Source organism: Schistocerca nitens, chromosome 6 (genome assembly GCF_023898315.1).
Source record: "Schistocerca nitens isolate TAMUIC-IGC-003100 chromosome 6, iqSchNite1.1, whole genome shotgun sequence".
Lineage (NCBI taxonomy): Eukaryota > Metazoa > Arthropoda > Insecta > Orthoptera > Acrididae > Schistocerca > Schistocerca nitens.
The window spans coordinates 623,991,155-624,006,187 of NC_064619.1; the positions used below are offsets into that span (position 1 = coordinate 623,991,155).

The 15,033-nt window shown below is 45.4% G+C and overlaps 1 pseudogene; it reads right to left on the bottom strand.

Annotated features, from left to right (window-relative positions):
- Window positions 1–226: 226 nt before the first annotated feature.
- On the bottom strand, window positions 227–344 carry LOC126263985 (5S ribosomal RNA; annotated as a pseudogene).
- Window positions 345–15,033: the final 14,689 nt, after the last annotated feature.

Here is a 15,033-nt window from a genome sequence, read left to right on the forward strand (position 1 = left end):
TTTCACTTACAAAAGAAACTCCTCCCGAACAGGCCATGAAGGCCCAACGGTACCGACCGGCCGCCGTCTCATCCTCAACCCACAGGCGTCACTGGATGCGGACGTGGAGAGACATGTGGTCAGCACACCGCTCTCCCGGCCGTATGTCAGTTTCCGAGACTGGAGCCGCTACTTCTCAATCAAGTAGCTCCTCAGTTTGCCGCACAAGGGCTGAGTGCACCCCGCTTGCCAACAGCGCTCAGCAGACCGGATGGTCACCCATCCAAGTGCTCACCCAGCCCGACAGCGCTTAACTTCGGTGATCTGACGGGAACCGGTGTTACCACTGCAGCAAGGCCATTGGCGAACTTTCACTTATCGTCCTTAATTACTTGTTATATATACGCCAGCCTGTGTTTTCCCCTTCAGATTTTGACCTGTATGGCTCCCTATACTACTACGGAAGTTGTTCCATTATGCATTAACACATATTTCATCATCCTGTCTCTTCGTGTAGTGAGCCCTCCACACACTCCTTTCCTCGCCTGTTCTGCGAGAACTCCTTCATTTCTTCCCTTCACTTAACTGTCAGCACCCTTCTGCAACACGTCACATACGCCTTGATTTTGTCCTCTACCCATTATTCCACAGTTCGTGATTATCTCAATGCTCTACTTCAAAAGGAGAGATGAGAAATTCTATGGGTTTTGGAACAACATAAGTGAAGTCATTACACGTTGTTTTGCATTGAGGATGTCCTTTTTCATAAGATGCAGACCTTACTTTTCCTCAGTTCGTCAGTTAATATACTTAAGTAACCAATGTTTCAGAACTCTCTCGCAATTGCGTCTGCACAACGTGTTACTGAGGTGCGATTGTGTAAACTCCGCTGAGCTTTGGAAAAAGAAGCAAATTCTAACTTAGCAACAAGAGAAATGTGTAGCTTTTATTCAAAATACCCCTCTCGTGAATCTTCTCTGACAGTTACAAATGGTTAACAAACCAGGAGAAAATAAACCGCTGCATTTTTGGCGGAATTCCTTTTAGATGCTAACCAAAGAAGAGGTGACAATTCTTTTTTAATGATCAAGTGTGGGCGTGGAGGGGCCCCGCTTAATACGAGGGTTGGAACATAAATATTGGCAGCTATTTATTCACAACCGATACAAAAGAGTTAGATATTTGCACCTGTTACTGCCCTTCAGAGTGGTCACCAGCGTTGTGTAGAACCCGTTGCCAGCGATGTGGAAGGCGTAGTATACCGTTGGCAAAACCTGTTCTGTTGATGGTGCGAATGCAGAGGTCTAAAGTTATGGTGATTCTCGTGTACGACTGTGATGGTGTTATCCTAACGCATTACGTTGCTCCACGGCAGACCGTCAATGCACAGTAATACTGCTTGTTAAGGGTCTTTTTTTAACATGGCTGTCAATCAGCGACTGTTGTATAATACAAAATTTTAAAAAACACAGCCCTCAGTCGCGAACATAATTAATTTGTAACCTACGTTTCAGTGTCACGAGGGACACCTTATTCGGACAAAATTAAAACTAAATATTACAGCATAACGTATCAAAAACTAGTTTTGTGTTGACTGTAGCACAAGGCAGCCGCTAGTGGCTTGCACCTCTGTTGCATTTTATTTTAATTCTATCTGACGCTGTCAGGTATGACCGCAGCTTTCGTATTTTTTGGTACGTTATGCTGTAATATTTAGTTTTAATTTTGTCCGAAGAAGGTCTCCCTTGTGACAGTGAAACCTGAGTTACAAATTAATTATGTTCGCGACTGAGGGCTGTGTTTTTTTAAAATTTTTGTTACTCCTTGTTCTTGGAGCATCACCTGCGACCAGCTTTGTGAAAGAAGCGGCCACACTTTCTGCGCAACCTACCCATCATTTTGCACGACATTGCCCGGACGCATACAGCGCAAGCTGTTGCTGTTGTTCGGTCGATGGGACTGGGAAATACTGTATCATCCACCATACTCCCCAGACTTAAGTGCTTGCGACTTTTGATTCCGAAGACGAAAGAACCACTTCGTGGCATTCACTTCAGAACTGTTCCATAGGTTCGACAGGCAGCAGACCGCTCCATTCGCACCATCAACAGAACAGGCTCTGCTAACGGTATGCTACGCCTTCCACAGCACTGGCAACAGGTTCTAACAACCTTACCACAACACAGGTCAAAAATTAATTATGATTATAGTATTGCTCACGCTGCTAAATATTGCAAAAAAAATGGTTGGTTCAAATGGCTCTGAGCACTATGGGACTCAACTGCTGAGGTCATTAGTCCCCTAGAACTTAGAACTAGTTAAACCTAACTAACCTAAGGACATCACAAACATCCGTGCCCGAGGCAGGATTCGAACCTGCGACCGGAGCGGTCTTGCGGTTCCAGACTGCAGCGCCTTTAACCGCACGGCCACTTCGGCCGGCCTAAATATTGCATTTTCGGGCAACAACAAAGTTATATTATGTGGCAGGTGTCATTAGAGCACAGTTAATAAAGTCATTTCTTGAAATAATGGATATACTAGGCACTCATATTTTCGTGTTTCCCACGCTGATCTCGTTGTGAACTGATGGCTCAATCGCCGAAAATCTAGGTGGTGATGATTCCAAGCTCGGATGCAAAAAGGCCTAGGTGTTATTCTGCGATATTCAAAAGTTTTATAGATGTGTTTCATAAACCATTCTTGAAGATTAAACTTTTGCGAGTTAGGACAATGGTGATGTAAAAAAGTAATCAGCACTCCGAATTTAAGTTACACTTCTTTCTTATTACTTTTGTTGCAATATCACGTAACTCGTTCCAAAACATCACGTCACAATATAAAACATATTTGAAAATATCTTCCTCACTGTTAAAGTTCACATCTCATAAACTGACTACAATTTGCGTCTTTTTAACATGACGACCGAAGGTTGACTCTCTAATAACCGCTTACGCGCCCAAAAATCAGAGTTACAAGTACGTCAAGGATCATAGTGACAAAAGAAAGAATACACATAAGAAAAATATCATTGCTATATATACATATCGATGTATCGAAGTACCTCTACATTAATGAAATCAAATCTGAATGTTGTCACAGAAATATGTTAACTATTTTACAGAAACACAGTCGGATATTGCTGGTATCGAGAGGTTGAGGTGAGGTGCCGTAATGGTTACGTAATTCAAGTAACATTACAAGGTTATACACAACGCTGGTGACTACTTTGAAGGGCAGTAACAGGTGCAAACATATAACTCTCTTGTATCGGTTGTGAATAAATAGTTGCCACTATTTAAGTTCCAACCCTAATATTTACCAAAAAGCTGTGTAGGTTTCAGTTTAGAATGGAATTTCCACTACAGCTCTCTGTGCCCTCCCCCCCCCCCCCCCCCCCTCCCTCTCGCAGTGCTGCTCTCCCCACGCTTCCCCAGCCGACTGCGCATCTAGCGGCCGCAGCATTTTGCGCGCACTATACTACTGTTGTGTTCCATTCACATTACATTCATTACTGGCGATATTTTTTTGATTCCCTCAACAAATGTTCAAATGGCTCTGAGCACTATGGGACTTAACATCTGTGGTCATCAGTCCCCTAGAACTTAGAACTACTTAAACCTAACTAACCTAAAGACATCACACACATCAATGCCCGAGGCAGGATTCGAACCTGCGACCGTAGCGGTCGCGCGGTTCGACACTGTAGCGCCTAGAACCGCTCGGCCACCCCGGCCGGCGATTCCCTCAACAGTTCAAGCTTGGCACTGAAGGGATCGTTGGCCATCTTCGCCTTAATTACACTGATATACGTGTGTCTGGACAAGTACTTGGCGGCACGGCAGTTGACCTGCACCTGGGACGCACTGTCGCCACAGCCAGACGCGTATTCACAGAGTCCCCGCTGAGTGCGGTTGGCAGCTCTGCCGTGCTCCGCCGCTCCTGTGGGTACACGTGAGCGCTGACAGTGACGGAGCGTCGCTCAAATATTTGCGTCCCGTCGCGCCCTGTGCCACTGTCCCTGTGGCTGTCTCCTGCTGCCTGCGGTACACCTGGGACGTGTACCGTACACTGCCTCCTGGGAATACCTCCTTACAGCCTTCCTATGCGCTCTCGCAGCACTTCCGAAATACGCGGAAGCGATACGATTCCACGCAAAGTCTCCCAAGAGAGCGCCACGTCTCTGTCACACGTTCGATTAGCTATCAGCTCATCTTGTCCTCAGAAGCACTAGTATCTCAAGTGAATGAGTTTTAGACTTCGGTCCTGGGGCGCCATTACAATCGAGAGATACGGAGCAGTAGTTAAGACACTTGTGTGACGTATCATTCTATCTGCGACGGCGGGCCCATTCCCTTGGCTATTGAGCGCTTAATAGCCAGTTTCCAGCACCCTTCTGATGATACTAAGATCATGGGCGCGTCTCTCCGCCTGTATTAATGTAAACTTGTATTGGAACAAGCATATTAATGAGCTTTTCTAACAATTAAGTTCAGCTATTTCCGCTCTTCGTGTAATTACGACTCTCGGAAACTAACGTATCAGCCTTCTTACATATCCTGAAGAGCCAAAGAAACTGGTACACCTGCCTAATATAGTGTAGGGCCCCCGCGAGCATGCAGAAGTGCCGCAGCACGACGTGGCACGGAATGGACTAATGTCTCAAGTAGTGCTGGAGGAAATTGACACAAGAGTACGAGCGGGTGTAGATCTCTTCTAACAGACCGCTGCTAGGCATCCCAGATATGCTAAATAATGTTCATGTCTTGTGAATTTGGTGACCAGCGGAAGTGTTTAAACACGGAAGAGTGTTTCTGGAACCACTCTGTAGCAATTCTGAAAGTGTGGGGCGTCGCATTGTCCTTCTGGAATTGCCCAAGTCCATCGGAATGCACTATGGACATGAATGGTTCAAATGGCTCTGAGCACTATCGGACTTAACTTCTGAGGTCATTAGTCCCCTAGAACATAGAACTACCTAAACCTAAGGGCATCACACACATCCATGCCCGAGGCAGGATTCGAACCTGCGACCGTAGCGGTCGCGCGGTTCCAGACTGTAGCGCCTAGAACCGCTCGGCCACCCAGGCCGGCCAGACATGAATGGATGTAGGTGATCAGACAGGATGCTTAAGTACGTACAATGGCTCCCATATCACTTCAACTCCGCACGTCTGACACCATTACAGAGCCTCCACCAGCTTGAACAGTATCCTGTTGACATGCAGGGTCCATGGATTCATGAGGTTATCTCCATAATCGTTGGCGTCCATCCGATCGATACAATTTGAAACATGACTCGTCCAACCAGGCAACATGTTTCCAGTCATCAACAGTCCAATGGCGGTGTTTATGGGCCCAGACGAGGTGTAAAGCTTTGTGTCGCGCATTCACCAAGAGTAAATGAGTGGTCCTTTGGGTCCGAAAGCCCATATCGATGATGTTTCGTTTAATGGTTCGCACGCTGACATATTTTGATGGCCCAGCACTGAAATGTGCATAGTTTTTTACGTCTTTGTGCGGGTTTAGTGACATCTCTGAACAGTCCAAGGGACTGTATGTTGATACAATATCCACAGTCAACGTCTGTCTTCAGGAGTTCTGGGAACTGGGGTGACGCAAAATTTTTTTTGATGTGTGTATCTTATACAATAGAGTTCTGATGCTTTCCTCAACAGTAAGTAAACACAATGCTACTAAAGTTTGCAGAATATTCATTTTTGTTCTCCTTCCTACCTGACTAGTTTTGAATTCTCTGTACTCTGAAGACCGATCTCGAACCTCGTTGAAGTCGAATGCACGCCACAGAAACGCGACGGGACGCAATTTATTTAAGTGTTTCTTGTTTGTGAGACTCGGCTTGTCGCTCCAACGTCGCTTTGGAGAGTCTTGTCGCAACCGGCTTGGCTTCCGTGACGGATTCGAGCGACAGGTGATAAATCTGGTACGTCCGTACCAGATAAGCCACGAGGCGGGACGTAGCGCGGTATCTGGCGACAGAAAACACGGCGGACTACACGATGCCTCCAGAAATCCGTGTCTCGCGCAGTACTGTTATACAGCACTCGTAAGTACAAACAGCATTCCACGTTTCGCAGTCATCTGTGGATCTGAGCTTTCTAGTGTTAATAGCAGAATACCTTTGTCCGTGTTCTTCTCCCCCAGCAGCTTATATCTCGAAACAAAACTTCTCCTTCAATAAAGCGTTCTCGGTTTTCAAGCGACGATAATTCGAATAAAATCCTCGAGCTTTCGATGACCATCTCCGCCATCGTCGTCAGTTCTCTGATTGCCGGGGCGGCTACGGCTTCTCGCTTGTATAGGGACGATGACATCATCAGCAGCCAATCAGATAGACCCAGCCCGCCGGAGTGGCCAAGCGGTTCTAGGCGCAACAGTCTGGAACCGCGCGACAGCTACCGTCGCAGGTTCGAATCGTGCCTCTTCGTGGATGTGTGTGATGTCCCTAGGTTAGTTGGGATTAAGTAGTTCTAAGTTCCAGGGGACTGATGACCTCAGAAGTTAAGTCCCATAGTGCTCAGAGCCATTTGAATCATTTTTAGATAGACCCAATGTAGCGCGCGCCCGTGAGTCGACCCGGGCAGCTAGCGGAGCTATTGCCCGTGGCAGCACCGGTGACGTCAGGTGGCGCCAGGGGCAGGCGCCATGTTTCAAACTGTAGCTCCCGCGTCGCGTCTTTGCTTTCTTTCGATGTCCAACGCCCGCTTCCATGCCCTGCTGAGTCTCTATTGAAATTGCTGTTGTTTAAACGAATCTCGGCCGCATACTTTATAACGGAGTCTCAATATGTAGATGCATGAGCCAACACTTTTGTGTCCGCTCAACCAAAACATCCAAGAGTGGTAGCTTTCCGTGCTTCTCTATCTCGACAGTAAATGTAATGTTGGTTGAGCGGAAGGCAGGAGGCCAGCTTGGTCTTTCAGTGTACCGGAAACCAACACACACTGATCGGTACTTGAACGCCAATAGTTTCCACCACTCTGTACACAAGAAAGCGGTCCTGAACACGTAGGTTCACGGAGCCAAGATTATCTCTGACGACGACCACCTACAGTCTGAATTGCGGAACTTGAAACCTGTTTTTCGGGCAAAATGGATACAGCAAAAGAGACATCGCAAACGCTTTCAAGGGCCGCCGACGAAAGACACCTGGTGAATCAGTAGAAGAAGCCAAACGGACTGCATTCGAGCCATACTGTGGAGCAACTAGCAGCAAGTTAGGACGTCTGCTGCAGAAACATGGGCTAAGACCAGTGTTCCGTCCCGCCCCCAAGATATGAGATATGTTGCGCCCTGTTAAAAACGACATTGCTCTTCGAGTGCACGCGCGTCTGACTCGATAAATTTCTGTACATTGCACTGGACGACGAATGCACTTTGAGACAAAAAGGGAAAAGCGGCGCATCACGAAAGGACTGTCTCAACGGGACGCAAATCGGTAGGTGTGATGTTCATCTACAGATAATTATAATTTCAGAAAAAAATCTGTGATTTTCTTGAGAGAAAGAGCGTAATAAATTGAGCACTTTAGTAATACGTTGGTCCACGTCTGGCCCTTATGCAAGCAGATAATCAGCTTGGCACTGATTGACAGAGCTGTCCCCCCCTCCTGAGGGAAACCGTGCCAAATTCTGCACAACTGGCACGTTAAATCGTGAAAATCCCGATCTGGTTGGTGGGCGCTGCCTGTAATGCTCCAAAAGTTCTCGATTTGGGAGAGATCCGGCAACATTGCTGGCCAAGGCGGCCTTTGGCAAGCACGAAGAGAAGCAGTAAAATCTCTTTATTATCTTGCTGAAATACGCTACTGGCCATTAAAGTTGCTACACCACGGAGATGACGTGCTACAGGCACGAAATTTAACCGACGGAAGAAGATACTGTGATATGCGGTTCGAATACTTTATTGTGTTATTTGTGTATGCCTTTCAGAGGGACTCTGAGGAAGACTTGAAAGGGATCAAGAAAGCAAATGCCTTTTTACCATTCCGGTCCCGCTCTTAATCACAGCGCATTCTCTTATATTCTTTATTATAATTAAGATAAGGGACTTCATCTGTCATTTGGTCAGCGCCATCCAGTATTTTTAATAAAAGATCATAAATCAAAGTCACTGAAGGATTAGCATGGTCTCACGATAAGGAGGATTGAGTAACTTATTTGAATTAATGCAGACAACGACACGCTTTTGTTTCACTGGCTCAGACACAAAGCAGAACTGAATTTTATCTATAGAAATACCTCTGACTTCTCGTTAATCTTGATGATGTGATATTCTGGTATTGACTGTAGATGTTATAAAACTATTGGATTGATTTATAAACTCTGGAAAAAATATTTGTGGAACGTATTAACCGTACCTCCGAATATGTGACGTCACCATGTAATTATTTTGAGGAGTAGATAGCTAGACACAGCACGAGATCAGTTTCACATTAGAAAAAATACAACTGCCAGAGGAAAGATAAAGAAGAAAGCTTGGCGGTACTTTCTGATTCAGGAAAAAATCTTGACAAGTTGACCGACGAGTAGTCTAAGCTAGTTATACAAATCTGGAAAGGCAGCGGTTGTACCATGTGGAGAAAGGCAAGTTCGTGTTGAAAACGTCTTGCTACTATTCTACTATTAATATGTAGGAGAAAGAGATATAGTTGTGGAAGGGAAAATAAAGTTGTAAGGATTCGTCTTTGGGACGAGTACGATCATGTTTCAGCTATGCTACATATTTCTTAATTTTTAAACATGGATTCTCACAATCCTTGTTGGCCTTTCCCAAAGGTAGTTCATGATGAACTGTCAAAAAATTGAAAACGTCGTGACAGCACTGTAATGCAGTGCCCTACCAACTAAAGCTAAACACGCAATACTCGATTACTTTGAATGAGAGAGAACATCTGTACTGCGCAGGCTACGGTTTCCCAAACTGGGTTCCGGGGAACATTGGTGTTCCGCAGGTAGCGAATAAGTGCTCCGTGAAAAACTGTTAATAATATGGCAGTTTTTCTGACACTTTGAGAATGCTAATTATTTTTTAAAATTTAGTTGTAATATTTGTTATTAGTTATGATGTAAAATTGAAGTAATCACTGAATAAAACAAGTTATTCTCATTTTTAAAATTTTATTAACTTTCAAAATAAACAAGCAGTTACGTCAAAGTATCAGATTTCTCAAAGTGTCCCGTCAGAGGAAAAGTTTGGGAAGCCTCAGCATAAGCCTGCCGCATAGCTTATGGCGAAGGCCACACCGTGTACCACCGTGTAGCTCTTCCCCTCTCCCTCCCTCTTTCCGCTTGACGGATGTTAATTTTAACAACGTATCACATCGTCGAAGCTATGTTGAGGGAATTAGTATGTTTACTCCCTCATTTTGGGAACTGACTCTCGGAGTGTTCTGAGTAATCCTCTCCGTCAACCGCAGTGACTTTTTTGTAGTTTCTGTCACTGTTGTTTGTTGTCAAACCTATGACGATTCGTATAGGTCTTCTTCGAACATTTTCTCTGTTTTCGATTGCGAAGGATCCGAACTCGACGAAAAAATACCTTCAAAAATTGACTAATCACTAAGTGACCACTGCCGTGCGTACTTTCTTGGAATTAATCCAAAAAATAACATCATCTTTCCTCAATGCTAGATACACTGATGATCCAGAATGATATGACCACCGGTTTACTGTTTAATAACGTGTCAGTCCATCCTTGGTATGTAAGAGAGCAACAATTTAGAGTGTCACGGAATCAACAAGTCTTGGCAAGTTTCCGGAGGTGTGTTGTCCACGCACACGTCACGCAACTCTCGTAATTTACGACCCGGTAGTTTGTGGCGTGCAAGTAATAACACACTCCAATATGCCTGTACGTATATAAACGACGCACGACAATGAAATTATCCTAATGGGGCAAAAATTGGTAGGTGTGATGTACATGCACAGAAAAAAGAAATGATTACAATTTCCGATAAATTCGATGATTTATTCAAGAGAACAAGCTTGACAAATTGAGCAAGTCGATAATGCGTTGATCCATCTTTTGCCCTGATGCAAGCAGTTATTCGGCTTGACATTATTGGACGTCCTCCTGACAGGTTCTGCCCAACTGACGGGTTAGATCGCCAAAATCCCGATCAGGTTGCAGGGTCCTCCCCAAAATGCTCCAAACGTTCTCAAGTGAGGAGAGATCCGGTGACCTTTCTGGACAAGGTATGGTCTGGTAAGCATGAAGACAAGCAGTAGAAATTCTCGCCATGTTCGGGCGGGCATCATCTTGCTGAAATATAAGCCCAAGATGCCTTGTCATGAAGGGCAACAAAACGAGGCGTGGAATTCCGTTGATGTACCTCGGTGCTGTAGGGGTACCGCGATTGATAACCGAAGATGTTTTTCTTTGAAAAGAAATAGCGGCTCCGATAATTACTTCCGGCTGTTGGGCTGTACCGCGGGCGACATTCGGGTTGGTACACCATCGCTGTCTGCGGTGTCTCCAGACAAGTATTTCGCCTGGAATCTCATTGACTGGAGTACACTTGTCTTCAGTGATGAGACAGCTTACTTTCTTGTATTCATATTTGATCATTTAAGCATCTTTTGAGAACTAATTTTATTATTTATTCGATGTTATACTGTATCTGCTTTATTCGGGCCTATGTACGTCTTTCATTAGACTAGTGTCTATAAAATTTCCCCGACATGTAGTTGTACACGGTGGGCAAACTACGACGGCTGTTCGTTTTCCAAGGTCTGATCGGTCGTGAAATAGAAACCATTGTGAAAATGTGGTGAAATTTTGTACAGATGTATTGGTCAGTATGCCGATCGCGTCATGTCGCTGTTTTCAGTTCTGAGGGCACAGTGAGCAGGTAAAGATGCCTAGAAAACAGTGTCTGCCACCAAGTATGAGTGCCTGCTACGACGTTTTTCCTAATTTCGTGCAACCCACATAACGTAACTGCCACATATTTCCTTCTTTATGACATCGCAGCACACTGCTGGGCCAATGATGAGGCTCTGCAGCGTTTTCGAGTGGAAGTGTTTGATCATCCACCATAAAATCTAGACTTCTCTCCCTCTGAGTTAATCTCTGCTCACATCAACCTCTGGCTAGGAAGACAACCTTTTGGCACAAAGAGTGTGCTGCAGACCAGCGCCGAGAATAGTTGGGTAGCACAGGCGGCTAACTACTAAGGCGAGTGTATTGGGAAGTTGGTAAAACGCTGACAAATGTCTAAGTCGCAGCGGCGACTATCTAGAGAAGTTTTGTTGCAGATAAAACTATTTTTGAATTACACTGTGGTTTCCTTATCGAGACCGACTGTTCTTTAATAACGAATAGCCGCTGTTAAAGCTGGCCAAAAAGATACTTCACGCACCTTAAGACAGACACCTCGATTTGCATCTGGTATGGATGATACAAGTTGGATTGCCTATCTTAAGGTGCTTGGCACATGTTTCGTACCATTTTGTTTTATTTATTTATTTATTTATTTATTTATTTTGCCCATCCTGTATATACAGGATGTAAAAAAGAAAATACGTATAGAATATTTTAGAGTCTTTTGGGGAGATAAAAAGAAATACTTTTTCGCATGCCACAAGTGTCATAGGTTCACCGTTTCCCAACTGACTGGTCCCTGAAGGTTTTCACGCTAGCTGTGTTCAGAGGCCGGTCGATGTGGCCGAGCGGTTCTAGGCGCTTCAGTCAGGAACCGTGCGACCACTACGGTCGCAGGTTCAAATCCTGCCTCGGGCATGGATGTGTGTGATGTCCTTAGGATAGTTAGGTTTAAGTAGTTCTAAATGATGTGTCGGCAGAAGTGCCAACACCGTGTTGTTTGAGGAAGCCGAAATGCACGCTATAAGCTCACGCAGGATGGCGTGAGGTCTGAAACAGGATACTTAATGAATGCTATAAAGAAAAGTACGTAGCTGCTGGAATACTTAACTTTAATCCACAATTGGTGAACATTGGTCTTGTTACTGTACATGCTTCATTAGATACATAACAAAGGATAAATGGCGCCTTGCTAGGTCGTAGCAATTGACTAAGCTGAAGGCTATGCTAACTATCGTCTCGGCTACTGAGAGCGTAATTCTCAGTGAACCTTTCCTAGCAACGTCGGCTGTACAACTGGGGCGACTGCTAGTAAGTCTCTCTAGACCTGCCGTGTGGCGGCGCTCGGTCTGCAATTACTGACAGTGGCGACACGTGGGTCCGACGTATACTAATGGACCGCGGCCGATTTAAAGCTATCACCTAGCAAGTGTGGTGTCTGGCGGTGACACCACACTAAGTTCTAGGGGACTGATGACCTCAGATGTTAAGTCCCCTAGTGCTGAGAGCCACTTTTTGTGTTCAGAGACGAATGTTGTTTCAGAGTTGTTAGAAATGTCGTCCGTTTACATTAATGGACAACTGGCATCTGCGTGTGATGATTGTCAAATTACCAAAATGTCTCACGAATAACGGCTGGAGGTTAAGCCAAACGAGCAACCAGCTCTTCTGGAGTGTGTCTGTGTCTCGTCCACCAAACGCTTCATCCTCGCCACAAAAAGCAATCCACAGGAGGTGAGCAATCTCTGTAAAACTATATTCATCAAATGTCAGTCAGAACGCCGTTACGGAACATCACTTCTGTCATGGACCACCCGCAGGGTAACGGTGCACCTGTTACATTTTTGTCACATAAAATGTGTGTCTTTTTATCTGGTACCAACACTCTACGACTTTTATAGTTTTTTTTTTGTTTTCACCCTATACAGCTATGACCATTCAAATGTCACTAACATAATCATAGTACTGATCGGAAGTTTTCAGACACATTAGCTCTTTTACACTTATGTTCAGAGGAAGCAGAACACCTTGAACGACTAGACATAGAAAATTTATATTCACAGGACATGTACATTACTATGTTCTGCAGAAACGCTTAGCATTTCAGTCACCTCGGTTCAGCATGTGTCTGTTGCCTAGTTGGCACGGGGTCCGCAGTGGGCCCTGATAACTGTTCCATGCGTGATGGCTTCGACACGTATAAAGCACGAATGGCGTCCACTGATATAGCCACTCATGCTGCATTCACCTTGTTCCAAAGTCCATATGTGGTGGTTGGCGTTGGGTCATACCACGGCTCCTGTAGTTTCACCATAACCCACACATTTTCGATTGGCGACAAGTGTGGTGATCTAGCGGGCCAAAAAACCAAAAGGCTGATACCCTGTGACACCAAGCAGGCACATGTCACTGCAGCAACACGTGGTCCTGCACTGTCTTGCTGAAAAATGGCGTCTGGGGTGTTGTGCAAAAAGTGTAAGGCTACGGGTCGCAGGATGTCGTTCACTGCTCATAGTGACGAGTGTAATTCAACTTGCCTGCCGACCGAAGATGCTTGAGCAGAAGCAGAAGTAAAAAAAAAAAAAAAAAAAAAAAAAAAAGACTGCACAAACTTTCGAGCCTAAAGTGTTTTTTCTCACTTCACAAGAGGAGATTAAGGTACAATCAGCGCTGTAAAACCACGTTCAAACTCGTTTTTCACCTATCTAAAACTAACATACTGTCTTGGACAAAATCAGAACAACTTGTTGTAAAACTAGTTTTATTGTCAGTCTAGATCGCTCGCTTTAATTTTCTTTTTATTAAAAACTCCCGTTCACCTGGACAACCCTAAAAACAGATTGAATCGGTTACAGCCCGTGCCTCTTACCGGGCGGAGGGAGGGGAAGCATTGCATTTTCCTGGAACAGAATGAATGTTGCCGAGTTTGTTTTGAGTACGCTGCATACGTTCCTCTGGGAAGCCCTTCCACATCGTCCATACAGTTTCCAACTCTCTCCATTAGATTTTCATGTTTTTAAAGCCATGAAGAAAAACATTCGTGGCCGTCGATTTGCTTCGGACGTAGAGGTGGACGTCTGGGTACAACCATGGTACCGTAGGCAATCGCAAACGTTTTTTTTTCTCCATGAAAGTATTGATCGTCTTGTCTCCGTGTAAGACAAATGTATTAACAGTTATCTCGATTACTTTTGAAATAATGAACAGTTTATTTACTTTTTCCACCAGTCACGTTTTTATTTCATTGTTCGTTACACCTCATCCGTCCTGAATGCAGATGGTGTAATTTGGGTTAGCTATCTTAAGGGGCTTGAAATATTTGCCTGGCAGATTTTATTTCGCCCACACTGTCGTAGGAAGCTGGACTTTGTATGAATTGCAGGAAACCGTGGTTGCTGAAGAAGTAAAAGAAGTATATCGTGTACAGCAATCGAACAAGCGGCCTTTTATTTGGTCGCAGACTCGGACATGATAAAACTATTTGTAAAGTATGGTGCTAATAGTCCCAGAGATCGAGCTAATGAGCACTTCGCTATTAAGGGTAGATAATCACACAGGAAATTATGTTATCGAACTTGGGGATCACAGGAGAATTATTAAGTAAACAGCGCCCCCTTGACAGCAGCGGGCCTCGTAAGTGGCCAATTACCGCTAAAGCAGAAAGAAAATGAATCTTCATGGGGCGCTGTCACGGACGGACTCGGAGCGAAAATGAGGCGTGACGCGCTTTATCGGGTGTCATACGGCGATGATGCGGGTGGTAGAAGGATGGCGCTGGAGGGGTGGGGGGGGGGGGGGGAGGGTGCGCCGGACTCGCAATTACTGCCTGCGGAGGCGCGCCGCTCCCGCTGCCGTCAAAGCAGCGAGGACGCCGGCGCCGTTGCCATGGTAACGTGGTTAGCGCTCCGCGACGCCGGCCTCATCAGCGGCCGTGTCGCCGCGTTTTAGCCGCCATTACTCTTTGAGGACGGCGGGCGTCGCCGCGGGGGACGCGTGCCCGAGCAAGTGTCGCGGAATAGCTGATGGCGCAGAGCCGTCGCTTGCGGCTCCGCGTTTCATCAGACGCCGTTCTTTCGCAAATTGTGACAATGGCCAGATGGGGCCCGCTTGCGGCAAAAGTTGACAGAGTACAATTATCTGGTCCCGAGCGGGTGAACAGTTCTTCTCCCACTTACTGCGTGGTGAACCAAGAATTAGCCTTTGTCCAGT